This window comes from Neofelis nebulosa, chromosome 18 (assembly GCF_028018385.1).
Source record: "Neofelis nebulosa isolate mNeoNeb1 chromosome 18, mNeoNeb1.pri, whole genome shotgun sequence".
NCBI lineage: Eukaryota > Metazoa > Chordata > Mammalia > Carnivora > Felidae > Neofelis > Neofelis nebulosa.
The window spans coordinates 19,753,890-19,781,293 of NC_080799.1; the positions used below are offsets into that span (position 1 = coordinate 19,753,890).

Consider the following 27,404-nt stretch of genomic DNA (forward strand, 5'->3'; position numbering starts at 1 on the left):
ATCTTTGTGCGTTACTCATATGACTGGAAGTTTGTACCTCTTAAGCCCTCTTTGCCTATTTTGTCCATCCCCCCGCCCCCTCTGGCAACCACCACCTTGTTCTCTGTGTTTAAGAGTCTATTTTGTGTGTTCGGAGAACAGACCTTTCATTGCATTTTACCCCAGACACCCACTTCAACCAAAGCTTCACAAAACCATCTTAACTCTTACAGTGTGGAATGCATACTGATATTGTCTATTTCACTCTATTCGACTGCATTTTCACAGATGGAGACTTGCAAACTACTACACTGATTTTATTATACGGATGGGTCATGATTCATCGTTTGAAAAGCACCGTTTTAGACAGCTGAGCCTGTTCACCCTTGTAAAACTTGGACAGTCTGGGCCCGTAGCAAATCGTGTCCCTTAATGAGTACTTTGTGCATTTCCGTGCTGACTTGCTGCCTCGAGAAGCCAAAAGTATGTGCTTCCTTGTGTGTGTGTGTGTGTGTGTGTGTGCGCGCGTGCGGATGTGTGAACGTGGACATGAGAGAGACTGGGGGGGATAGGTTTGTACAGGATTAGCAGCGACCACAGTCAAGGCAGCGGTAAGCCTTGTCAGTGGACGTAAGGAGATCTCATATCTGCCTCTGGGAGCTCAGACTCTAGCTGGGTAACAGTCACTCATCCCTTCCCCCTCAGCTTGTTCATCACACGGAAATGAGCTCATATACTCAGGATATCACTTAGGATGCTTCAGGGTGTAGCAGGTAACAGAAGCCTGACTCCGTTTGGTTTAAGCGATAAAGACATTTAGAAACTCTCAAAATGTCTGTTGAGAGGTAGAGCGGGGTGCAGGCCCACAGTGGCTCGGCCTTAAGGATCCAGGTTTCTTCCATTACATGTCCTTGTCCGAAGGCTGGTTCCACTCATGGTTGCCAGAAGACCTTAAGTGGTCATTGGGGTTTCAGATCCCTGGCTTAGAACACTAGAACTTTGATTCCCTGTCGTGTGGCCTGGGGAGAGGTTAGGTTACTGTAGCATTTTCCAGGTTGTAGTGCATGCCAGAGAGGGTAAGCTACAACGGCATTTTCTAGGTTGTAGCTGTTCTGTTTATTTGTTCCTGGTTTTTCCTTTTACTCCCTAAGGGACGTGAAATGACAGAGCTGGGGGAAATACTTAGGAAGTCATTATCGAGTTTTACAAAACAATTCTAGATCTTTCCTGTGGACCCAGAACTTCTGGTTGAGTAGGGTTGTCTGAATAGTTCTGGCCAGTGAGTTTGCCGAGTGAATAAACGGTTGCACGTCTTCTGGGTGAGGTATGAGGTGAGGTTATATGCTCTCCAGGTCCTGGGAAAGGAATTAGCAGTCAGAATAAAGAGAGGTGACACATGGCCGCCGTGGGAAGGGTGAGAGGAGTGGAAGTGAGCACTCGGCGGATGGCTGAGTCTGTTTACATTTGTAACGGAGTGCTAAATGGGAGTGTGTTGGCCTTGTGAAGTAGATGGTTTTCCTCCTTGACCTGGTTCCTGAGAGCCTGAATCTACTGACGTCTACTCACCTGCCTCCTTTTTATCCCTTCCAGGTTTGCAGTAAACATTGGCTACTCGCATGACCCTTATACCCAGCATTTTGTAAGACTGTCTAAGGAGAGGAAGGCCCCCGAAATTAACAGAGGCAAGTGACCCCCTCCCTCCTCACTATTCCCTCATCAGCTGAGAGGCCTGGGGTTTTAGGGATTCATTCGTTTTTTTTTTTAAACAATACAAATTTATTATCTTACAGTTCTGAAGGTCAGAAGTCAAACATGGGTCTTACTAGGCTAACATCAAAGTGTCATCAGGGCCGTTTCTTTTGGAGACCATAGGGGAGAGTCTATTTCCTTTTCTTGTCTACCTTCTGGAAACCACCTACATTCCATGGAAGATGGCCCCTTCTCCATTTCAAGGCCAGCAGTGTAACATAGGGATTCATTCTTAACATGAGAGTTGCAGTGTTCCTTCTCTCCGGTAGTATATGAAAGTGCTTATTTCCCAACATCCTCACCAACACAGTGTATTATGAAACTTTTCATCTTTGTGAATCTGATCCATGAAAAATGGTATCTTACAGTAATTTTATTTTAGATTCCTCTTATTTTTGGGTGAAGTTGAAGATCATTAGGATTATTTTTTTAATATATTTTTTAAATGTTTATTTTGAGAGAGTTCACTTGCTTGCAAGCAGGGAGGGGCAGAGGGAGAGAGGGAGAGAGAATGAGAGAATGAGAGAGAGAATCCCAAGCAGGCTCCATGCTGTCAGCACAGAGCCCGATGTGGGGCTCAAACCCTTGAACCGTGAGATCATGACCTGAGCTGAAATCAGGAGTCGGACACTTGCTTAGCCAACTGAGCCACCCAGGTGCCCCAAGATCATTTTATATGTTTAAGAGCCATTTATATATCTTTTACTGTGAACTGTCTGTTCATGGAAGGAATGACTTTTTTTGGCCTTGTTAAAGTCAGGCTGTACAAGTCATTTCTATCAAGGCAGTGAAAGGATTTGAGACAGGAGGGTGACTTAGTCTCAGCCAGATTGAGAAATTGGCCAAATGACGATAGTTGCTGTGGGTGCAGGGCATCTTGGCCCTAAAGATGGATCCTATGGGTAGTTTCAATAAGAAATGCAAAGAAATTTTAAAGTGGTGCTTCCTGAGAATAAGGACATGGTACTTACTTTGAGCTGAGGGTGAAACCAGGCATCAGTAAGATTGGACGAGGCCTGGCTAAGAGGCCTTAAGCCTCCCTCCCGCGCTCTTGAGGACACTTTCCTAACAGACGCTGCAGAGGCAGGGCCCCACCATGGTGCCCTGGGTGCTGGGGGCCCTGGGCAGCAGGTCAGCCCTCCGGCCTTCCTTCTTCCTCTCCCTGGGTTGGCATCGCTAGACTAGGGCCCCACAGTAGGAGAGTGCTTCCCAAACAGCGTGTGGGAAGCATTTTTAAAATTTTTCCAATGTCCAGTCCATTGTAGATGATACTCTGTAACCCACGGTAAAAAGGATTTAATAAAAAAGTAAAATGGAAGAGACATGTAACGTTTATTTATATTTGAGACAGAGAGAGAGACACAGCATGAACAGGGGAGGGTCAGAGAGAGAGGGAGACAGAATCTGAAACAGGCTTCAGGCTCTGAGCTGTCAGCACAGAGCCCGACGGGGGGCTCGAACTCACAGACTCTGAGATCATGACCTGATCCGAAGTCAGACGCCCAACCGACTGGGCCACCCAGGCGACCCAAAAGAGACATGTAAAAAGACAAGCTCAAATTATTTACTAGTAGAATCCATAGACATGAAATCCCTATGTCAAATTGCAGTGAGTGTCTATAAATGCCACTCAAATTTTGTTCTTAAAATAGTAATACTGTAAGCAGAAGGGCTTTAGAACCCAGATCAATTTTATCTTCCTTTGACCCTCTTTTATTTCTTGTCTCCTCTGTTCCAGCTTCCCACGCCAGAGCTTAACAAGTCAGTTTATTAGGCACCGTTTGCCTGTGCACCGCCCCCCGCCCAACCCCGCCTGTGGTGTTTTACAAACATCCAGGCTCTACCCCGCACAGGATGGAGATGAAGGGAGCACGCTAAGAAACATGGCTGTCTTTGCTTTGACATTGGTCTGCCCCATTTCCTGACCCCAGAATACTTTCCAGCGGGTCTCCCAATTTTGAGTTTCAGCCGAATTCTGAGTAGCTCTCACTTAGCCACGAAAAGACACATTTCTAAGAGGGACATTTAGATCCCATGTTTTGATGTAAAATATTTTTCTTTCATATGTAGAATTAGGGGGTGTTGCGTTTTCCTTAAGGTAGTTGATCCAACCATTAGATAGATTGTGCTTATGTTGGTTCAAATGGCTTTAAAAAAAAAAAAAAGGAAGAGAATTTTAAAGTCCTTACTTCTCCCATAAGGTCTATGGATAACCTAAACCGCTACCCCTGAAGAAGGGCAGAAGGGTTGTGTTTTGTCCTCCTGGTGTGAACTTTGCAAGGCTTATTTCCATCATCACTGAGTCATGGCTCGTCTCTGTCTCTCTCTCAGGATATTTTGCTCACGTCCATGGCGTCCGTCAGCTTATAAAGGCATTTCTAGGGAAGACAGAATGTCCCTGTGAGATTCTAAATCTTGGGGCTGGGATGGATACCACCTTCTGGAGACTAAAGGTAAATTAAAAAATACCGCCCCCTTGTTTCCCCAATTGTTTAATTTTGTGAAGGTTCCCAGCGGGTTCAGAAATGTCAGGGGCGCCTTGGCGACTCTGTCGGTTGAGCACCCGACCCTTGATTGCGGTTCAGGTCATGATCTCTGTTTGTGGGTTCAGACCCGCATTGGGCTCTGTGCTGACGGGACAGAGGCTGCTTGGGATTCTGTCACTCTCGCACTCTCCCTCTCTCTCTGCCCTTCCCCCATCTCTCTCGCAAAATAAGTAAATAAACATTTTTTTAAATGTTAGAAATATATTCAAAAGGAATGCGGTGACTGCCTGTCTCGCGTCCCTGTCCCCATCCGTTTGCACCTGCTGTGCAACCACTGTCAGCCACGTACGTGATGTCACCAGGGCCCTAGATATGTGCCTTGCTTCTTAGCTCCTGCTGTCACAAACAGGGCTTTTGATCCAAATGCTTGTATACATTCTCTGCGTGTGTGCGAGAGCCCTGCCAGTGGAGTAGCTGAGACCAGGGGCCCATGCATTTGCCGTTTTGACGACAACAAAAGACTTTACTGTCGTCGTGACGGTGTCTTCAGTATAGCTTGGAGATTTGCAAGGCTGGGTGATGGTAACATGACACAAAGCCCTTTTAAGTTTAGTGATTCATTTTGAGAGAGAGAGAGAGAGAGAGAGAGAGAGAGAGAGAGAGAGAGAGAGACAGAATCCTAAGTGGGGCTTAGATGCGGGGCCTATCCCACGGAGCACGAGACCGTGACCCAAGCCGAAATCAAGAGTGCGAGCCCAACTGCCTGAGCCATCCAGGTGCCCCTCCATTCTCTGAGTTGGTCCCTCACCTCCTTCGTTAGGGTTCAAGAGCAGGTATAATTACACTCACTCACAGAAGAGGAAATGGGTCCAGTTAGTGGCAGAATCAGGACCACGGGCCTGGCCTTTGATTCCGGGCTGGACTTGTAGCACCAAACCTTTTCTCTACAACGATCTCACTGACTGCATTTTCTTTTTTGTAGGTTTGTACAGATCTCTCTGGTTCTTCTGTCAGGTCGGTCATGTGGCAGTCATGGGTACGTGCATTTCCCCAGATTCTTGCAGAAGTACACCAAGATACACTAGAGTGTGTGGGCCTAATGCGACCTGAGTGTGTATTTTGTCCCTCATCAGCTCACCCGATGAGGTCTTTGGTCATCGGTGCCCCCAGCCTCTCTCTCACTGAGGCGAGAAATCAGTGGCCTCAGCACAGCCTTAGTATTAACCGGTTGCCTCTGCATTCTTCATTCAGGATAAGATAGCTAACGTTTCTGAAGGGCGTGCACATCCATGACCTCAGGAATGAACATGAGAGCTCTGCAGGTGGGGGGCGGGTTACCCAGACGGGGCAAGGCGGGCTCCGAGAGCTTGTGGCGTCCCCAGGTCGGACAGCCAGTGGCGCTGGAGCATGGAACAAACAACGGACTGCAGTTCGTCCACGTCCAGATTCCCTCCTTGTTCTCTCCAGAGAGCCCTGTGGCTGCTCGGGGGGTGGGGGTGGGGGGCTCTTTGCTATAGGTCGGCGGTGCCTCTGGGCCTCAGAGACCACGGTGTGGTGGAAGGAACTGGAAGAGAATGCAGTGGCAGAATGTGTGCAGTGTGAACAGAAGCCACGGGAGAAACTCCTCCTTTGGGCTTGACACCCTTTTCAACGTGGTCCCGTGGTTTGGTCTCTCCCCCCGCCGTGTAGGTGGGTTAATCATTACTAAATCTGAGATTTTTATTTCTGAGCAAGGTACACTGAAGCTCATGTGCCCCTTCCGAGGAAAAGGTTATCTGTCAGCAGTGAGGAAGGAGAATAGTGCAGGGTCTGAAAAATTTGGTGGAGTTTTTTCGTTTTGATAATGACATCGGTCTAAAGGGTTTTAAAAAACCTAAGTTTCTTTTTAGAAAAATGATGCTTGTTTGCTCTCTGGAGCAGGAGCTGAACGGGCCAAATTTAGGCTGCCACCTATGTCGGTAAATAAAGTTTTACTGCAACACAGCCAACTCCCAGTTCCTTCCATCTTCCCTATGGCTGCTTTAGCCCTACGGCAGCAGAGTGGAGAAGTCACAGCAGAGACCGTCTGGCCTGCAAAGGCTAGAGTACTGGCTGTTTACAGCAAGTTCGCTGAGCCCTGTTTTTGAGCTCTATGTGCTTCTGTAAAAGAGGAGGGGAGATCTCGTCGGCTAGTCTTGTTGTCTGGTGCACCTTCCACCTGGGAGGGTCCCCTGGCTGCACCAGCAGAGGCTTGGCTGTGGGTCACAGGCTTTCTGCTGCCGCTGGTGTGTGAGCTCGTTCTGTATGACGTCAGGCCCCAAGACCAGTCGAAGGGACAGTTGAAGGCTCCGACCTTCAAGCAGCGGGTGAGAGTAGGGTGCAGGAAAGCCAGTACAACCCCAGACAAAGAATAAAGGGTGAGTGAAACCCTTTAAGGGACCTCAGCTTCTTGGTGTCTCTTGAATCCTATTTCCACACGGCCAGAGGATCAAGGACGCAGGGGGTCAGTCTCAATATGGCAGCCTGTGCAGCGGTCGGCCACGTTGGATCTCCTTTGAGCCTACGGGATACTCTTCCTCACGGTTGTCCCCGGCTGCCCTGCGGTAGCTATGCACGGTCCCGGTTGCCTTCCGTGCCTCCTGTGACGTGGAGCTACTGGCGAGTGGAGTGGAGTGTCGGAAGGGCTCAGGGAATCCCAGAATAAAAGTTGAAGCGTCATGTCCCACAGCCATTTGTTGCCCCTTTCCCAAAGGCAAGAAAGAAGATGTCTGTTCCTTAAAAGCTCCAGGTGTGCCTTTTGGAAGCTTTCCCTCCATGGTGACCCCTTAATCGGCATTCTTAAGAGGGCAAGTAGCTGATGAGTGGGAAAGCTCTTTAGAAAGTCAGAAGTCCTAGACGAGCCATAGGATCGTATGCTGTCCTGCATTTGCTTTTGTTCCCCAGGCCTTCTGGAATTTTAGCGTGTCCTTAACTTCATATCGTGTGAGCAAAATCCTTAGAGGGTGTTCTGGAATTTCCTAGCAAAAGTCATCTTCTGGTATGCTCTAAACGTTTCCTCCAAATATCTTCGGACAGCTTTTTACCCGGCCCTGCCCTACACACGGGCAGGGGAGCGCGGCAGCACCGAGAGAGAACGGGTGAGATCGGTGAGCGTGTCTCTTCTGATGGGTCAGGAGACTGTCTTTGTCTCTGTCTTCCTGTCTCCCCCTTCCTCCCTCCCCCTTTGTCCCCCAGACCAGATCCCCTGAGATTTTCCAAGGGCTGAGGGGTAGCTGGCTCTCCCAGTTCTGACACTTGCCCTTAGGGTCACCTCCTACTGGAAAATGCTTGCTTGTGATTGCTGCCCCCCGCCCGTCATGCTGTCGTGGGGGGCCGGCTCCCTCTCGGTCCCTGCTGTCCATCGCTCGTTACTGTGCACGTAAATGGTGTTCTGCGCAGTTGCTCAAGTCAGAAAGAGGGGTGTCATCCTCACCCCAGCTCTTCCTTAATCCCGGCCCACACCTGTGAGGCCCACCACCGGGTTCTGGGCACCAACAAGTGTCTTTTTCTTGGTCTTTTTTTCCACTTTAAGGAAGCGGCTCTGTACTTGTGGAATGTAAGTACAGGTGGATACGGAGGCGTTAGAAGAGCGCTTTGGGGAGGCGCCGGGCAAGTCACCAGGTTGTGGAGCGCCTTGTTTCTTTCCCCAAGCCTCAGGGGCATCGGGAGCTGCTGCAGGCAACACGCAGGGTGTCGCTGAGAGTCCAGACAGCGGTGTCCTTACAGTGTGTGCAGTTGGCGAGCTGAGGAGGAGAGAATGCGTTCGTGAATACGCACCGGGGCTGAGGGATTGATTGGACGTGACAGAGAATGTGCTAGGATGGCCAGGGGGCCAAGGGGAGACCAGGCCGGGGATGCAGAAGGGGGAGCAGGGTCGTGTGTGTGTGTGTGTGTGTGCGCGCGCGCGCGCGCGTCTGCCACGCTCTTTTACTGCAGCCCTCAGTAAAGATAAATGTACACCCCAGGCCAAGACCTAATTCTAAGTACCCATGTCAATAAGGTTTTTAAGTTTATTTATTTAACTTGAGAGAGAGAACCGGTGGGGAAGGGCAGAGAGAGAAGGGGACAGAAGATCCAAAGCGGGCCCTGGCCCCCACGTGGGGCTCAAACTCACGAGTCGTGAGATCATGACCTGAGCCAATGTCAGACACTTAACCGACGGAGCCACCTCGGCGCCCCGTCCCCATGACAGTCAATGATAAAGGCACACACGTGGCACTTACTAAGGCAGGCCCCGTTCTGAGTGTCCCTTGTGTGTACTCATTTCCTCATTACTCCTCACAACCCCGTGAGGTGCTGTCCCTGTCTCTGCTTCGCAGAGGAGGGAAACTTGGCCCAGGGAATGGAGTGACTTTGGGGCCTCGCGGCAGACAGGCGGTGGAGCTGGGATTCGAACCCCCGTCCCCTGCTCCAGAGCACCTGCCCTTTACCACCCGCTGTATCCTCCCCTCACAGAAAAAAGTAAACGTGTCACAAAACAGTACTCACCCCCACTGTGTGCGATGCTTCGGGATTTTTGCTGTTTTATTCCATTTTATCCCTCAAATGCTGGTCAGCATTGGTGTCCTGACCCTCTCTGATTCATCTCGATCTGCTTTTTGGAAAATCCTATCAGGTCCTACTCCCCCAGCGCCTCCACATACCCCCACCTCCATCCCAGGCACTGCTCCCCCAGTTCAGGCTCCCCGTGACTTCTTCCCTGGACAGCTGTGAACCCCTGACGCCCGTCCTCCATCCATTCCCCACGTGGAGACCACAGTAATGTGGAAAATACATCTCTGCCCATATCGTTCCTGGATGTCAAACCCTTAAGTGCCCTGATGCTCTTCGGGGCCTAGTACTCGCTCGGTACGTGAAGGTGGTCAGTAAATGTAGGAGTGAATACATAATTCTAGAGCTTACTGCGTGTTTTTCCTCAGGATGAAGATCTTCTCCCAAGTAAATATTTTGAAGTGGACTTTCCCATGAGAGTCACGAGAAAGCTGCACAGCATCAAGTGAGTATGGCTTTGACCACAGGAGAGAGCCCGGCAGGATTCAGGGGCAGCGTTCAGGAGGCGGCCGGTCTGAACGCCAGAGACCTCATTTTAGGGAACTCTTCCCTTTTACCCTCTTCCCGCCTTCCTTCTGGCCCCAAGATCCCCATTCCAAACTGTCTTCAAAATGAAATGTCCCCTCCCTTGCAACTCTTCTGTCCGTTAACGTAATTTCTCTGAACACGTAATAGAAATGACCTATAGTGGTTTAATTTTAATCTGAAATTTAAAAAAGTGTTTTAATGTTTTATTTATTTTTGAGAGAGAGAGAGGGAGACAGAGTATGAGTGGGGGAGAGGCACAGAGAGAGAGAGAGAGAGAGAGAGACAGAGTCCAAAGCAGGGCCCAGGCTCCGAGCTGTCAGCACAGAGTCTGATGTGGGCCTTGAACTCATGAACCGTGAGATCATGACCTGAGCCAAAGTTGGACACTTAACCGACTGAGCCAACCAGGCGCTCCAATAATCTGAATTTTCATGTGTGCTCCGGCTACTTCTGTATCTCCAGAGCATAGAAAGGGGCCTGGCTCAGAGCAGATGTGTAGTAAATAGCGTTTGAATGAATAATGGGAGGCCAAATTGGCCATTTACTATATATGAGATAGTATGGGGGCCACCCTGAGTCCATGTTTTAAGAATTCTGCAGTTACAGATGGCGAGTTTGTGAATCTTTGCTGAGAGCTTTTGTAGCACCATGTGAAATGCTTCACTCAGATGATCTCGTTGAGTCCTCAGAGCCGACTCAGGAATGACATGCTTTTATTAGCAGTTGAGGAAACCAAAGCTCAAAGAAGTTAAGCTAATTTCCATAAGGTTACCTGTTGACAAAGGGGTAGAGCTGAAATTTAAACCCTGACCTCAAGCCCAAGGTCAGATTTTCTCAGTGGTTTTTAACATATACTTCTTCCCCTTCTTTTTAAACTAGTCATTTAAACAAAATCTTGTCTTACATTTAAAAAAATTTTTAGTAACCATTAAAACTTTCACCTTGTCCTTTAAAGATGTGTAATTCCCACAAGCTAGAAATAGTTTAAGTTTTTTTTTTTTCTAACTTATCCTATGGAAACAAGTTTTGCCCTTTTCCAAATACAAGATTATATTACACGGAAGGTGCATTTTATCTAAAAATAATTTTTTTTAATAATTATTTATTTTTGAGAGAGGGAGACAGAGTGCAAGCTGGGGAGGGGCACAGAGACAGGGAGACACAGAATCCGAAGCAAGCTCCAGGCTCTGAGCCGTCAGCACAGAGCTCAACGCAGGGCTCAAACTCACGAGCTGTGTGCGAGATCATGACCTGAGCCGAACGAAGTTGGATGCTCAACCGACGGACCACCCAGGCGCCCCACGTAGCGTGCATTTGAGATGCGCTATGGCATCTGACGCTGTGCAGCCACAGAATACGACCTAGCTTGTTAGGACACCGAGTCAAATAAGAGCAGGTGGGCTCTCACTTAAGCCTAGAGGAGGTTTCTGGGGTGAAAGATGTGTGTATGGTGGTTGCGATACTGAAATCAGCTCTCGGATGTCTAATATTTTGCACATTCTGGAGGAGAGCAGAGTCATCACCTAAATGTTACTGGACGTCAGGTCTGAGTAGGAATTGGTTTGTTTAGTTGTCTGTGATTAACAATGGTTAAAATTTTTAATTGAGTGAGCAGAAGCAGGAAACGAGAGACAGCTTGGAAAACACTGGAACATTTGGAAACATATCGCCAGCCTATCTTTGGCGGTTTCTACGTCTTGAGTGTTTCATGATCAGTTTGTGACTTGACGTCAGATTCGGAGAGTAACGCTCACTGACCTACTCTGAGAGCTGATCCACTGAATTTTTCATGTGTGTGCCTAGGGTCAGACGTGATTAAGCAGCAGGCCCTCTGGAGTCGCCCTTGCTTTGAGCAGTAGCGGTACCTACTGGCCATTTCGGTAGTGGGTGTTTGCGTTTTTTCAGTAACTAAGCTACTTGACTCATTTCTCTCTCTTTCCCATCTTCCCATAGATACAAGCCTTTCTTATTACAACCCATTATAGAATGACATTCAGAGGACACACTGCAAATTGGCAACTAAGTAATACAGTATGGGCTACCTCTCTGCTTTTCTTCCCCTTTCTTTTTAAAGATGGTGTGTGTGTGTGTGTGTGTGTGTGAGCGTGCGCGTCTGAGTCTGTGCGTGTGTGCACATGACGTCATAGAGTGTATACTTTGCATCACATCTACTGTGAAGGAACTTGAAACAATTGTTTGTATGGCCCCTCTTAGATGTCCATAGGTCCCAATCTGAAATCTTTTGAAAAACATTTCAGTGAGTTGCAAATATTTCAAATATAGGAGCTTTTTCCCGAAAATCTTTCCTTGGAAAAATCCAGTCCGGCAGCCTCAGACCCTGACTCCTACATGGCTGCTTCGTTGAGAGGGAATGCACGTCCCCACCACTGTTGTCTCGTACCTGACCCGCTTCACCTGTTACGTTAGGTCCTTGGCCCCGGGGCTCAGTTTTTCCCCGTAAGTTTTCAGTATGAGTGTTTCCAACAACTCTTTCCTCCCTTCTAAGCCTTTAAAACTAAGGTCACAAACACTCTTCCAGAATGTTCCATTGTGTTCAGTGTGTGTCTGACAGAGAAGTTCAAGGGGCTTATTAATAATTCAGGTCAGAAAACATGCTCAGAGAGGATGGCCTTAGATGGTGGGCACAGATAACACAGGAAACGTCAGGCAACTAGACAGGCCTCTACACCAGCACAGTGCCCTCGTCACGCTCCTAGTGAACAGACTCCCACAGAAACTAATATCTCCTCCATCCTTTGTTTCCCTCGTACAAATTTTAAGTACAACCTCCTCAGGCTTTGCCATTGGCTGGCACATCTGCTTTCTCTACATCGTAGCCGTCATACTTTTCTGTATATTTGGTTAATATTTGCGTCAGAAGGATTAGCTGTAATGAAAGGGTTAGTTAGCACTTTGCATTGCCTTCGACCCATCAGTGTAGAAGCATGTGAAGTAGAAAGTAAAGACCCTGCGTGATCTCTCCCCCCACCACGATAACCACTGTGCAGGGTGTTTTCTCCTGTGGATGGACAGTGTACCTAGAGGCAGGTAAATATCACGCGTAAGAAAATACACATGTAAATAGAATCCCGTGCCCGGCCCGCAAAAGGTTCAGTAAATTTTTGGTGAAGGAATCTATGCATATATTGAATAAATAAATATATATGATGTAGACCAACATGTATTTGTTGAAAGAGTGAATCTATACTTGTAGAAATAAATAAATACAGTTATATGTATAATTTTAGTAAAGCGAATAATTTACACGTACTGTTTTGAAACTTGTTCTTTGTGCATCCTAGGGAATCACGGCTGTCTTCATGTTGCCAGATTAGATCTACCTCGTTATTTCTGGTGACTTCGTAGTACTCCTCTGCATGGAAATCCCATTTTACTTAACGTATTCGCTACTGATGGTCCTTTAGATTGCCGCCTTCTTTATGGTTTCCTATTAAACAGTTTTGTAGAAAGCCTAGTTATATGTGCATATTCGCAGGAATTGCCAGTTCAAAAAATTGTACCTTATGAATTCTAATAGCTACTGCCAAGCCGTGCTTCAAGACCCTTTCGACGAATTTGTATTTTCACCAGAGTAGATGCGGGTTCCCTTTCCCTACACCCTCGCTAACACTGGCTACTACCATTTTAAAAAATTCCTGCCAGTCTGCCAAATCTGTGAATTAAAGATGTTTCTGTAACTTTGTTTTAAATTTTTTATAACTTTGAACGTGCTAGTGAAACGGAGTACCCTTCCTTCCTTCTGTTGGCCTGTGGGATTTCTTGTAACTTTCCTCTGCTCATATATTTTCCAGTTGCATTGTTTCATTTCCTTTTCAATTTATAGGAATCCTTTACAACATAAAGCAATGTTCTTTGATATAAATCCCTCGTCAACTGTTGATTGGCAGATTTCTTTCTTAGCCTTTCACTTGGTTTTTAACTCTGGGTTTGTGTCTTGTGTGGGCAAATTTTCTAGTCCTGTCCTTGATAGTTTTTGATCTTGCCATCATTCTGGGAGAGGGACAGTTGAAATAAAAATTAATGAAAATACAAATGTGAGTGAAAATTTGAGAAAAGTGATAGGCGATGATAACACTGACACATTTTCATTGAAAAATTGCCCTATTTCATTAAACCTTTGAGGCTGTGATTGCAAGAATCACACTATCTATTTACCGCCAGGAAAGAAAAGGTGCTGATAAGTTAAACCGAAACGTTATTGACCGATGCATCCTCATTTCAGAAATGTGAAACTGAGAAAAAATACGCATCTTGAAATTGATCATTTCTTAAAGCTGAAATATGCACGAGGTGAAACTTAAAAGTATACAAATGGGCACACAATGAAAAGTCAGTCCGGATGAGTGAATCAAGGGGGACGTCTGGGTGGCTCAGTCAGTCAAATGGCCAAGTCGTGATTTGGGCTCAGGTCAGGATCTCACAGTTCATGAGTTTGAGCCCTGCACTGGACTCTGTGTTATTAGCACAGAGCCTGCTTGGGATTCTTTCTCTCCCCCTTTCTCCACCCTTCCCCCGCTCTCCCTCCCCCCGCCCCCGCCATCTCTCAAAATAAGTAAGTAAATGAACCTCCATGTACCCATCACTGAACTTTTAACTGTGGCCAATTTCATCTGTACCAGTGGTTCTAGAAGTGTAGTCCTGGACTAGTGACATCACCACTGTGGAGCATTGGTTGGAAATACAGATGTCTAGCTTTTGAAAGAATTTGACAAAATGTCTACTTCTGGAAGATCTGCTACATCAGAAACTCGGGGGGTTGAAGCCATCAGTCTCTTTTAACAAGCCCGCCAGGTGATTCCGATGACTGCCAAAGCTCGAGAACCACTATAGAAACCATGCTGTCCGATCTCTGTGGGAGTATTTTCAAGCAAATGTTATCATTGTATTTGTAAATACTTTAGAAGCTATTTTCTTTTAAACATAGTATCTCACAAATTGGCACGACATTTAGAGAGTGGCCAGCCGATCGGTACCAATACTTAAATATTTTACCCTTTGACCTCCTAATTCTACTCCTAGAGACCTACTTAACTGGACGGGTGCTTCATGAGGTCTAAACAAAGATGCTCATCGCAGTGCCTCAGATGGAGAAAATCTGGAGATACCACAGGCCTAATCGTGAGGGCTTGGCTGAGTAAGTTGTTTTATCCACTGATGGAATGCTAGGAAATCATTACAGACGATGATGTCATTGATATTACTGTTAAGTAGGAGAAGCAGTTTTCAAAAGAAGAATTGGCCCTCCTTTCTTTTTCCTGTGTGATGTGTGTGTACGTATTTGTGTGACAGAAAATGTGCTTATGTTGTGTGTATGGGTTTATGTTGTATGTATAGAAGAAAGACTGGAATGTTCTATACCAAAACATTAATAGTGGGAAGATGTGATTTTCGTTCATTCCACCCTCCTCCTTCCTGATTTTTTTTTTCCTTTTTGCAGTGGGACATGTATTTCTGTAATGGAGAAAAAATAATAATTGAATTTTGAAAAGAAATCCATTGAAATGATCTCCTCTGGATGAATTTCTGCTGAAATGATAATCTCTTCTTGGCTTTCCAGGTGGACACCTGTTGGATTCAAAGAGCTATGCCATTATCGGAGCAGATCTCCGAGACTCACCTGAACTCGAAGAGAAGCTAGAGAAATGTAACGTGAATCCACAGTGAGATCTTGTTTTAACCTCTTACGCGTTTGTGATTTCATGTGAATACGAAATAAGGTCAGGAGAAAGTGCAGCATGATACCCGTGTTCCGTTTTTAATTCTGAGATGTTTATCATTTCATTGCTATGAGGGAGGTTTTCTAAGTCTTTGAGAAGCAATGTTTCTCCTGTTTTCACATCAGAATCACGTGTGTTGCTTTTATAACATACTGATGCCTGATACCATAAAGTTTGAGAGAAGGTAATTATATGTATAGAAACCTATAACTGCAGGGCACCTGGGTGGCTCAGTTGGTTAAGCGTCCAACTCTTGATTTCCGCTCAGGTCATGATCTCACGGTTGGGGAGATCGAGCCCCATGTCAGGCTTTGCGCGGAGAGCTTGGAGATGATATTAAGTACGCGTGTGAAAGCAGTTGAACGGAAATTGGCGCAGAAGCTATAATCTGTAGATTATTACAGTTGCAGTGGTAACCAGCAGCAACCCGCTGCGAACGTAGAAACACACCATTTGGGCAAATGTGCTACATGGCCAGGGAAATAATCACTTACACATCAGGAGAGCTCTTGGGATGCCTGCGTGGCTCAGTTGGTTAAGCATCCAACTTCTGATTTCGGCTCAGGTCGTGATCTCCTGGTTCATGAGATTGAGCCCCACATTGGGCTCTGTGCTGACACAGCCTGCTTGGGATTCTCCCTCCCTCTCTGTCTGCTCCTCCCCTGCTTGCCCTCTGTCTCTCTCAAAATAAGTAAATACACTTAAAAAAAATTAATCAGGGGAGCTCTTGATAGGCAAGTTTGCCTCACTCCTGGAGATCTACAAAATGGATAAGGAACAGCAGCTATCACAAGTATTAGAATTACATTCATAATTCTCTGGGGTTCATTTGTGCTCTGTGTTTTCCTCCGTGGGCTGTTTTTGCTTCGCTTAGACTTCTCTTCTGAAAAGTATTAATCCTGTTTTTAACATTGGCGAAGACTGCCTCTTAAAAATACACTGTAAACGTGTTTAACTTTTCACTTCCAAATAATTCAAATTTGTAAAAAAAAGTTGCAAACCTTTACAGGAAATTCCCACGTAGCCTTCTCCACCTGGCTTCCCCCCATGTGGTAACACCGTATGTAATAGTCAGTGCCTTTTGCATTAAAAAGGTTTTTGGAGGGGCACCTGGGTAGCTCAGTCGGTTAAGCATCCGACTTCAGCTCAGTTCATGATCTCATGGTTCATGGGTTCGAGCCCTGCATCAGGCTCTGTGCTGACAGCTTGGAGCCTGGAGGCCTGGAGCCTGCTTCAGATCCTGTGTCTCCCTTTCTCTCTGCCCCTCCCTGGCTTGTGCTCTGTCTTTCAAAAATAAACATTTAAAAAAAATTTTAAATAAATAAAAACGTTTTTGGAACTGTTTTTCTCTAATTACCAACCTATTGAGGTTTTGAAACTTTTTTTTCCACTCACTTTTTCTAATCGTTCCTATTGATATAATCTGGGGGTTTAGACTTAGGTTAAAAAAAAAATTGCTTACTTTAAACTTCCTTTTAATGTTTTTCTTTCTGATTTTCAACTTCATCTGCAACTTGGACTTCATTGTCTATCCTCTGGATTTAGTTCTCTCATTCTTTGTACCATGACCCAGTTGGGTCCAGAGAGCATTTGTAGATATATGCATACATATGTGTGTGTGTATTTGTATACACATACATACGTTTTTATTTTGGAGAGAGAGAAAGAGAGCATGTGCAAGTCAGGGAGAGGGGTAGAGGAAACGAGAGAGAGAGATAAGATCCCAAGCAGGCTGCATGCTCAGCATGGAGCGCAACACAGGGCTCAATCCCATAACCCTGGAATCATGACCTGAGCCGAAATCAAGAGTCAGATGCTCAACTGACCGAGGTACCCAGGCGCACCTGGATATATATTTTTAATTTCTTTTAGTGTTTATTTATTTTTGAGAGAGAGTGTGAGCACGAGCCGGGGAGGAGCAGAGAGAAAGGGAGACACCGAATCCGAAGCAGGCCCCAGGCTCTGAGCGGTGAGCAGAGCCCGATGTGGGGCTCGAAGCCATGGACTGTGAGATTATGACTTGAGCTGAAGTTGGATGCTTAACCGACTGAGCCACCCAGGCACCCCTGGATGTATATTTTTAAGTCACTTGAGTTATACAACATTTCCTTGTCAAAAAAAGAAAAAAAAGGAAATCCTGATGAACAGTAACAGTGGATAGTCGGGACTGTCGGGTCAAAGCCAGCAGCACTTGTGGGTAGCCTTTCTCTCTAGCGATCATGAGTCCAGGCACTGAGTCTAACTGCATGGGTTACATTCTGACACTAACGTACACGATGTTCTTTTCAGCAAATTGCTTGGGTATTTTCAGTTCAGACAATTTACTTGTTTTGAAATTCCCTGCCAATAAAAATAGGCAAAAGTAACCTACTTGCTTTGTGAGAAAAATAGCAACCAGCCATGAGGAACAGCAGCGTAAAGGGGCAGAGGAGGAGGAGGATCCAGTAAAGGAGTCAGAAGGAGCAGGAATAAATGAGCAGAGCTCACACAATTTAGGGCTGCCTGTGTTCCCTTCCAACTGTAAAGCGTTTAGAGATTTCTGTAGGAGTTTATTGCTTTTCCTGTTTCGTAATTTGTTCGTTACTTCGGGTCTGGTAACTCAGACCGCATGCTAATGTGTCATTTGTTGAAGACTGTTCGTGTTTTTAATTCTTGATGATAAAAGTTTGTGTAAGAAGAATTAGATTCTGTTAAAGGGATAGCAGTATTTCTGCATTTTATCAGTCAGCTTTTGATGTGTACCAAAATCTCTGCAGCCTCAGCGGTCTCGAACAACTCACAATTCAGAGCAGTTCACAAGTTGCTCAGGATTGTGTGAGTGAACCATTTGGACTGGGCTTAGCTGGGTGGTTCTTCCACTGGAGCCAGCTGCAGCTGAGGTCCCCTGGGGTTCACTGCTGTAGCTGAGATCCCCTGGGGTTCCCTCCTATGTGGATGCCTCATTCTCACGCACAGGGCCTCCCCTCCGATAGCAAGCCAGCTTGGGTTCATTGCCACACGGGTTCAGACTTCCGAGCAAGAGGGCAAGGGCCAACGTGCAAGTGATTTTCAGCTTGCGCTTGCGTCGTGTTTGCTACTGTTGTATTGGCCACAGCGAGTTACAGGCCTAACCCAGATTCCAGGGGAAGGGAACTAGACTGCCTCGGAGCAAGGGGTCTGCAGGGCCACCTTGTCACCCTGTGCGGGCATGCCGGGGGAGAATTTGTAGCAAGCCAGACAAAACCTTGCTCAGTGCTCGCGTTGTTACGGTCTGAAACTTTGGGTCACGACGGGGCTCTCCACCTCTTACCGCCCTGATAGTTGACGTGCTATCCGGGGCTTCTCCTCTTCCTGCGGTGTGCACCCCAGGGTTTTCCTGCCCTGCCAGCACTATCCGTGGCTGCCGTTAGAGTCCCGATTTGATGAATACATACTTATGTGCCTTTTTTCTTCTCTGAAGATTGCCAGCACTGCTGATAACGGAACGCGTGCTGGTGTACATGACTCCGGAGCAGTCGGCCAACCTTCTCAAGTGGGCAGCTAACGGCGTTGAGACAGCTATGTTCATAAACTACCAACAGGTAAAAGGAAGCTCAAGACCTTTGCGTGCTGTATGCGTTCGCGTGGGGGCTAACCCTCTCTGAGCAACCCCAGTATAAATTTCCACTCACTCTTTTCCTTCCGCCTCTGGCCACACACACATCGCCGTTTTAAATCGATTCTAGCAATTCCCAGCGTTCCTGATTTCTTAACTTCCTGCAAACTCGCAGCCAGGGTTTTTGGAACTTCTCTCTTGGCCTTTACAAAAACTTTGTAAAGTTCACATTTTACCGTTGTATTAATTATAGAGTCATAGACCGCGATGGAAGGAATTTTGGCTAACATATGGGTGTCAGGGTAGCGAACCCTGATTCCTTCCGAGGCAGGCAGGTGATGCAGTGGAGGAAGTTGGCCAGGTGTAAGGCAGACAGGAGTGCTGGGGACTCTGGTGAACCACAGTTCACCCCTGCTCAGTGCCACCTCGTTGTTCCCATGTGGACATGGGAGCCTGGAGTTGAGAACCCCCAATTTTCCAGGAGAAGCGACAGTGTAGAATTTTAATGTAAAATTCCTAATTTGTAACGTCCCCGAGTTTGGCCCGCTGGTTGCCTGTTTTTCTCTTCTGATGTGGTGGGAAGGGTTCTGTTTTAGAGCTTTGGAATTATTCAGCGTGGGTCCGAGTCCTGGCCCTGGCTCTTATGATTGGCCGGGTGCCCTTAGGCAGAATGGTAGGGTGGTTGGGAGTCCATGCTCTGGAGGTAGATTGCCTAGCTGTGTGACCGGGACAAGTTTCATAACCTCTCCGTGCTGTCTCTTTATCAGGAAAATGACAATAATAATAATAACAGTCCCGACGTTAATAGGGTGTAGTGAGGAGTAAGCGAGTTAATTTGTACGAGAGCATGTTCAGGATTGCCCGGCTGCTGAGCAGGTTATTAGCTGTTATTTGGATCTTTCTGAGCCCCAGGTCCTTGTTTTTGATTTTGATTTGTTTTTAAAGTTCTCTACTTATTTTGAGAGAGAGCATGAGCAGGGAAGGAGCAGGGTGGGGGTGGGGGTGGGGGTGGGGGTGGGGGTGGGGGTGGGTGGAGAGAATCCCAAGCAGGCTCTGTGCTGGCAGCCTGGAGCCTGACGCGGGGCTTGATCCCACGAACTGTGAGATCGTGACTTGAGCCGAAATAAGGGTTGGATGGACGCTCAAGTAACTGAACCATCCCGGTGCCCCCGCCAGGGCTTTGTTTATAAAGGGAGAACTTCTCTGGGCTATTATGGGAGTTCATGAGATGATGTGTAGCGGGGGGCACGTGACTGAATACATGGCGGCTAATTTTATTGCTTAGTTCATTTTAACTTTATTGATTTTATTTTTTTCATCTCATTTTATTTTTAAATTCCATTACGGATGACAGCAGTAAACGCTTTGCCCCGTGTCACGTAATTATGGACAGATCTAAGGCTAGACCTTGGTTGACTTTCTCACCCCTTCATGCCCCAGGCCACATTCCCGTAGAGGTGGTTCTCGGTTGAGTTTTCTTCCTTCCCTCTGTGTAACTGGGGGCATTCCTCACACTCAGTCTTCAGTCCTGGTGAGTGGATATAATGGTAGCTGGCCTCATCTGGCTTCTGTAAGTCTTGGGAATCTGTCTTTGCTTGCAGGATATCAGGACTGGGGAAAATGAATTCTGCTTGCTTTCTTTTTTAAATTTATCTTATTTTTTTAGCGTTTGTTTATTTTTGAGAGAGAGAGAGAGAGGGGGGGGGCGCGAGCACGGCAGGGATAGAGAGAGAGGGAGACACAGGATCTGAAACAGGCTCCAGGCTCTGAACCGTCAGCACAGACCCCGACACGGGGCTCAAACTCACGAACTGTGAGATCGTGACCTGAGCCGAAGTCGGCCGCTTAACCGACTGGGCCACGTAGGTGCCCCTGAATTCTGCTTTGTTTTCACACACTGTGGGTGTTCACCCTGCTCTGTTCGCCTCGTTTCATTCGTGCGTTCTCTTATTCAACATCATATAGCAATGGTGGATGAAGTGAATCTTGACCATGGACCCAGTCACTTGGGAGCAAGCCTGGGGATGTGTCCGTTTTCACTGAATTCTGCAATTTCCTAACAAATGCAAACCATCAGCCTCCTCAGGTGTACTAACTGCTCACATGCCTTCCATGATTTCCTACTCAGTATTTTAAAATGACAAAAACCACATGAATGATGAAAAAACCTGTTTTTTAAATATTTGTTTATTTTTTAGAGAGCGAGCGAGCGAGCAGGGGAGGGGTAGAGAGACAGACAGAATCCCAAGCAGGTTCCATGCTGTGAGCACAGAGCCCAGTGCGGGGCTCAAACCCACAAACTGTGAGATCATGACCTGAGCCAAAAATCAAGAGTCGGTCGCTTACCGACCGAGGTGCCCTGAGTGATGCAAATTTCAGTACTGGTAGAATAAGGGTAGCGAACTTGTAGAAGTTGCTTGCTATATAGCAGGCACCTTCCGTGAGTGTGACCTGTATTAACCTACTTGTCACAGTAACCAGGGTGTGGCGGGTGTGGCCGGTGAGGGGACCCAAGCACAGAGGGATTGGACAGCTTGCTGCCCACGGCCGCACGGCCTAACGGCCGGTAAGTTTCAGGCCAGGATTCAGACCCAGGCAGGAAGACGACGGAGCACGTGCTCACAGGCACCCAGTGTGACCATTCATGCCACGTAAGCCTCACACGTCCACCGACAGAGAGTGATGCTGCTTCTTGCCTGCCACCGTTGTCACAGGAGCTCTGGGAATCATTTCGTATAGTAAACTGTTGACGTTTTGGGACAAAGTAACAATAGTGCGCGGTGTATTATGTATGTTTTGTGACATTTGTGCATATAGATACGTTAATGGTTTTTTTGAAGTGGTAAATGGGGGGCACATGGGTGGCTCAGTCAGCTAAGCATCTGGTTTTGGCTCAGGTCATGATCTCACGGCTCATGAGCTCGAGCCCCACGTCGAGCTCTGGGCTCACAGCTCGGAGCCTGGAGCCTGCTTCGGATTCTGGGGTTCCCTCTCTCTCTGCCCCTCCCCTCGTTCATGCTCTGTCTCTCTCAAAAATGAATAAACATCGTAAGAAGGGGGTTTTAAATGGTTTGTCATTAGATAAGTAACAGCACATGCAAAACTTCAAAAAAAAATCAAATAGTACAAAAGGGTATGCAGGGAAAGGTAAGTCTCTCTTCTACCCCGGACCTTAGTGAGTCCTCCAACCTGGGAAGCAACACTGCCAGATTCCAGAATTATTCTGCGCATATATAAATGTAGCTAGAGATTTTTTTTTTTCTTAAGGGCAGACAGGAGCATGTTATGCACAGCCCTCTGTACTGTACTTTTCGAGAGTCTGTTATCTGAGAATCATTCCACATCTGTATCTGTGTCTGTATGTGTGTCTACGTCTGTACCTACATCTACTTGGATGTCCTCTTGCTGTTTTCATGGCAATGTAATATTTCATTAAACGACCATGCCACAACTGCTTTAACCCCAGCGGATGGGCATGTGAGTCCTTTCCGTCATAGGTCCCGTTACACATCATGCTGTGGAGTAAACCCTCTTGCACCTGGCGTGCACGTGGGAGTCTACCTGTGGAGCAGCCGCTCAGTGGTCTGACCGGCTCCCAGGCCGAGCGCACACCGCCCGGTTGCCCCGCAGGGGGCGGCAGCAGACGACGCTCTCGTCAGCCCCGCGTGCCGTGCCCGCCCCCGACTCCGTTGACTGCACTGGGTATTAGCAAACATCAGCCTTGACGGCTCAGAAACAGAATACTGTTGTCTGATTTTGCGTATTCGAGAAGCCCTTCTGGCATTGCCCAGCCTCCTCTTTCCCTTCCCAGGTGAACATGGACGACCGACCGGTTCGGACAGACCGTGATCGAAAACCTGCGGAGGAGACAGTGTGACCTGGCGGGAGTGGAGACCTGCAAGCCGTGAGAGTCACAGGTCGGAGAGCAGGGCGGGGACATCCTTTGGTACCCTTAACCCCCCAGGGAAGGGCACACTCCCTTCTCCGATCAGAGAATGTGAGAAGCCCTGTCGCGTGCCCACCTGAACAGGCAGCTGGGGTTCCACGTGGGCCGCTGGTTCGTCACGCTAAAGAAGTCCAAGACCTGGGCCGCCATCTTGGTTTGGAAAAAACACATTCACATTTCCCATACCCTATTAGCCCAAGTTTTCAGTATGCATATTTGCAAACAACATGAACGTAGAGGGAACAGTAGGACGAAAACCCATGTCCCATCAGCCAACTTTGGTGACTCACATCTTTCAATATTGTTTTATTTATCCCCATTTTTTGTCGGTGTTGTCACTGGAATATTTTAAGGCACATCCAGAGAGTATAGCATTACCCCCATAAATACTTCCATGTGAATCTCCTACCAGTAAGCATTTTCTTCCCCCACCCCGGGATAATGGTAACATCATCATTGTACCTCACACAGCAGCCGAAACTCCTCCATAGCACCTACTCCACAGTCCGTGTTTGGATTTCCCCAGTTGTTTAAAAAAAAAAAACAGAAAAAAATTCTATAGGTGGTGTGTTTGAAACAGGATCCAAACATGGTCCAAACTTTGCACTTGACACGTCGCTTACGTTTCTTAGAATCTGTAATAGAGACTTTAAATATCTTTTATTTATTGTTTTTTAGGTTGTTTGGTTTTCTCTTTTTTTTTGCTGAGGAGACACCACCCACCCCTGCCCCTATTAAATAGGTGGGATATGTCACATTACGCCTCGAACGCATTCAAACACTCTTGCTCACGGAGAAGTTCCTGGCTTTATTTCTCTTTAAATATACATTAGTGACTTCTCTCCCATGAGAACAATGCATGTTCGGTGTAGGAAATTGGAAAAGAAAAAGAAGAAAGATGGGGGCTGGGACGGGCTTTTGAAAAAGGAGTCATCTGAGACAAGTTCTCATGTGCTCCAAGAGTGCCTTGGAGTTGTGCAACAGTGCCTCGTACCTTGCCTTTTCTCTCCGCTGCACATTCTAGAAAGAACGGCTCCTGTCGAATGGGTGGGAAACTGCGTCAGCCGTCGACGTGACGGAAGCGTACAGCAGACTGCCTCAAGCTGAAGCGAGCAGGTGCGGATTGGCGAGAGTTAGTTTCACGGCGAACAATTCTGATTGATTAAAGGCATAACTGTCTTTAATGTAAACACAAACACAAAACAAACCTCAAACCTCCAACCCTCACTAGATATACTTTGAACCATGTTAATCTGCTAATACAGGCTAAACCACAGCACCTTGAGAGGAACTCATTAGCCACTAACGGAGATAGGGTTTGTGCCAAAGCAGGTTATTTTGGTCAAAACGAGCGGTCACACCTGTCGCACTCCCAGAGCACCCTGTGCGGTGGCAATTCTGCACAGTCCCTGTGTTTTGCAGATTTTTTCTCTGAACTTATTTTTATTTTAAGAGAGAGAGCAGAGCGCGAGTGGGGAAGGGGCAGCGAGAGAGGGAGAGAGAGAATCCCGAGCCGGGTCTATGATGTCAGTGCAGAGTCCGAGGTGAGGGCCTTGAACCCATGAACCGTGAGGTCGTGACCTGAGCCAAAATCAAGAGCCGGACGCTTAACCGACCGAGCCACCCAGGCGCCTCTTTGTGTATATGTTGTAAAGCTTATATTTAAATGCTCTTTTGAAAAAAATCATACAAGCACATGATAAAACAAAACAGAAGAAGGCAGTGTAGAGTACGAAGACCAACCCTTCCATCCTGCTCCCCTCACCACGAGTCTACCACCTTCTCTCAAGACGCAAGTGCCCTTGCCCGTTCTTCCAGAAGTGAGCTACGCGTGTGGAAGCACGTATGTCCCCCACTTGCTCTTGACGTAGATAGTAGCGTACTCTGCACGTTATTTACTCTACAGTTTGCTTTTCGAATTCCACGGTGAGCCTTAGAGACTGTGCCAGGTCGGTGCACACAGACCCATCGCATTCTTTCAGATAGCTGCATATCCTCCAGTTGTGTGAGTGCGCCATAACCTCTTGAACCCAGCTCTCCTCGGTTACAGCTGTGATGCAGCTGTGAGGCTGCAGTCAATATTCTGGAACGTACATCTTTGTACATATAGGGTAAACTCTTAAAGGCAGAACTGCTGAGTGGAAGGGTGTACATTTTAAATGCGGGGTGGGGGGCGCCTGGGTGGCGCAGTCGGTTAAGCGGCCGACTTCAGCCAGGTCACGATCTCGCGGTCTGTGAGTTCGAGCCCCGCGTCGGGCTCTGTGCTGACAGCTCGGAGCCTGGAGCCTGTTTCCGATTCTGTGTCTCCCTCTCTCTCTGCCCCTCCCCCGTTCATGCTCTGTCTCTCTCTGTCCCAAAAATAAAAAAAAAATAAAAATAAAAAAAACGTTGAAAAAAATAAATGTGGGGTGGTGGGGGCACCTGGCTGGCTCAGTCGGTAGAGCATGCAACTGACTCTTGATCTCAGGGGTCGTGAGTTCAAGCCCCACATTGGGTGTGGGGCCTACTTAAGAAAAAAAAAAACAAAACAAAAAACAAAAAACGAGGGCGCCTGGGTGGCTCTGTCAGTTAAGCATCTGACTTCCGCTCAGGTCACCATCTTGCGGTCCGTGAGTTTGAGCCCTGCGTCAGGCTCTGTGCTGACAGAGAGGGGATTGTGGGGGGGCGGGAGGCGGGTAAGCATCTTCATGATGAAACAAGGAGTTCCTTGAAACTGGCAAACTCTTGAGGCCCCCGTGGATGTTCTACGAAAGGGACAGGAGCAGACAGTTGCCACCTGCCTCCTGTGGGAATTCTGCAGTCCTCAAACTGCCTGCAAGGTTTGGGGCTTCAAGGGTTCAAGGAGATTGTGCATATTTATTACTAACGTGGGATGTGGGAGAGAGAACACTGATGTGAAACCTAGTCTAGTTAAAGGTTATCGAGCCCAAGCAACATTTCTGAAAGTCTGAAAGTGAAGCTGAAATATACGATAAAAGCCAATGAGGAAATATTACTAAGAATAAGATTGTCAGGGCTCCTGGGTGGCTCAGTCGGTTAAGTGTCCAATTTTGGCTCAGCTCATGAATTCACGGTTCAGGAGTTCAAGCCCCATATTGGGCTGTGTGCTGACAGCTCAGAGCCTGGAGCCTGCTTCAGATTCTGTGTCTCCCTCTCTCTCTGCCCCTGCCCTGCTCACATATTCATTCATTCCCTCTCTCTCTCTCTCTCTCTCTCTCTCTCTCTCTCTCTCTCTCTCAAAAATAAAATAAACATTAAAAAGAAAAATGGAAAAAAAAGAATATGATTATCTAATAATTCTTAAAAAAAACAAACCCTCCTACTCGTAATAAAAACTTCTGGTCCTTAAAAAACAACAACAACAACAACAACAACAACAACAACAACAAAAACGGGCTCTTAGAATCTTCTACCTGCAGGTGGCTGTCATAATTTAGAAGGATATTCTGACATGGGCTGGCATGGCACCAGTTTTCTAAGCTATGCCGGCTCCTCTCTGTGGGAAGAGACAGAAAGTCACCCGGGAGCAGATTGCTGGTCTTCAGGGGCTCAGGTGAAAAGCAAGGACACAAGCAAGGAGGCTTAAGAGAAACCTCAGTGCAGAAGGGTTCTGTCTTTCCCGGCATGCTCTGGGGTGGGCGGAGACGGAAAGGGGTTGAGGCCGAGTGAAGGGATGTGTACAAAGGGTCCCAGGCCTTCTGGAAGAAACCCCCAGCCCCAAAGTTAGGGAAGCCTGTGAGAGACGAAGTGCAGTGGGCCCGGCCAAGCCCCTGCAGAAAATATTCCTCCTGCAGGGCAGAGAAGTCCAGGCTGATCACAGGCCACCTCAGGGCCTCAGGGTGGTTCTGACAGGTCTGGTCACCGTCACTGAGACTCTAAGTCCTTCAGGAGCCAACTCAGCCCAGAAGTGGAGGATGATAGCATGAGAGGCAAGAAGTGGAAACTCTAGGCTGTTGCCGGCAGGGCCTGTCCCATCAAGGACACCGTCATAGCGAGCGACAGGCCCGCAGCCTGCCCGGGAGCCGTGACCAGGCTGCAGTGCCGGTGGACCGGCCAGGCCAGCCAGCGCCTCCCCCACCCCACCCCGACACCTGGCACTTGAAAGCAGGACAGCCCCATTTGAACTTCACAACATGACACCGAAGTTCCAGATCCCCTTGTTATCACCGTGCAACCCAACTGCTTTTCTTTCCTGCTCGGGACCATGCCGATCAGTCTCATCGTGTCTCAGATCATACATACAGACGTACGTACACAGATCTGCTTCAGTTCTCGCCGATGAGGCTTTGTTTTGTTTTCCTCTTTAAGCAAAGCACTTTAAGAAGATTTTATTTTGTTACCTGTAACAGATCTTCACTGAGGACTTCTGTTTTCTCAGCTCTGTGGGAAAAAATGAAAAGCTCAGAGTCAGAAATCCAGAAATGCAAAGGAACTCGTGAAATGTAATAATGACTATCCCAGAGTTTAAAACAAAACAGCTAGGGACGGACGGCTGGGTGGCTCGGTCGGTCGAGCGTTCAACTCGTGACTTCAGCTCAGGTCATGATCCAGGGTCGTGGGATCAAACCCCACGTCGGGCTCCGTGTGGAGGGTGGCGCCTGCTTGGGGTTCTCTCCGTCTCCCTCGGCCCCTGTCTCCCCCCGTTCCCCGCGTGTGTATGCACGCTCTCGCTCTCTAATATAAAAAAATAAAAAATAAACAAAACAGGCAGAAATGAATGATAACATGGGTAGAAATTCCACCGATGTTGACATCAGAGGGCTCCTTGAGCAAAACCAAAGAAAAAAAACCAGCAAACAAAAGTCTGCAAAGAATAGCAACCCCAAACAAGAACA

At 47.4% G+C, this 27,404-nt stretch overlaps 1 pseudogene; it reads left to right on the forward strand.

Moving 5' to 3' along the window:
- Positions 1 to 1,305: 1,305 nt before the first annotated feature.
- On the forward strand, positions 1,306 to 23,811 carry LOC131501603 (leucine carboxyl methyltransferase 1-like; annotated as a pseudogene).
- The last annotated feature ends 3,593 nt before the right edge of the window (positions 23,812 to 27,404 follow it).